Source organism: Ailuropoda melanoleuca, chromosome 7 (assembly GCF_002007445.2).
Source record: "Ailuropoda melanoleuca isolate Jingjing chromosome 7, ASM200744v2, whole genome shotgun sequence".
In the NCBI taxonomy this organism is placed as follows: domain Eukaryota; kingdom Metazoa; phylum Chordata; class Mammalia; order Carnivora; family Ursidae; genus Ailuropoda; species Ailuropoda melanoleuca.
This window is the reverse complement of record NC_048224.1, coordinates 129347853-129348487: the sequence shown is the minus strand read 5'-3', so window position 1 is coordinate 129348487 and position 635 is coordinate 129347853. Positions and strand designations below refer to the sequence as shown.

At 51.3% G+C, this 635-nt stretch overlaps 1 protein-coding gene across 1 annotated transcript in view; it reads right to left on the bottom strand.

Annotated features, from left to right (window-relative positions):
• The window catches only part of UBAC2 (UBA domain containing 2), a 208435-nt gene that overhangs the window by 153970 nt on the left and 53830 nt on the right, over positions 1-635 (bottom strand). The window lies entirely within an intron of this gene.

Sequence of the window (635 nt, the reverse complement as noted above, 5' to 3'; positions counted from 1 at the left end):
AGGTGGCTACCGCTTCCCGGCGCCCTGACACGGCGGCTCCCTCCCCCTTCTGTTTAGCTTCCGATATCTGTGCGCGGTTTCACGGCTCCCCGCTTCGTACCTCGATACTCAGCGCTGGAGATGTTCATTTGTAGAGATCCAGATGTGTCTTCCTGCGTCTCAGGCTGATTCCGTGGATATTCCTGCTGGTCTGGTACCTATCCAGCTCAACTCAGGGGACCGGCTGAAAAAGGGGTCCCCTACTCCTCCGCCATCTTTAATCCTCTCTCTCGATTTCCACTCTTTTTTCAATCTCTTATATGCTTTTTTCCTTCATGAAAACATTACTGTATTTCTTAAATCAAACAGGGGTATGAAGTGTTCAAAGGAAGAAGGGCATCATCATTAGCCGAGCTGAAGGCGAGCACAGCGAAGGCGCGTGGGGCACCTGGAACACTCCCGACACCCCGTGGTCCCCGCCTCCGCGAGAAGGGTCTGGAGCCCGGGAATCCTCTAATTAGGCTCGCCCCCATTGGTTGTCCCCAAGGCACCTCCATGCCGTCATGGTGTTATGCTAATGAGGGGGNATAACATCACATTGTTTAAAAGTACCACCCTGTGATCCAAACTGATTACATAAATAATTAAGTTAAATT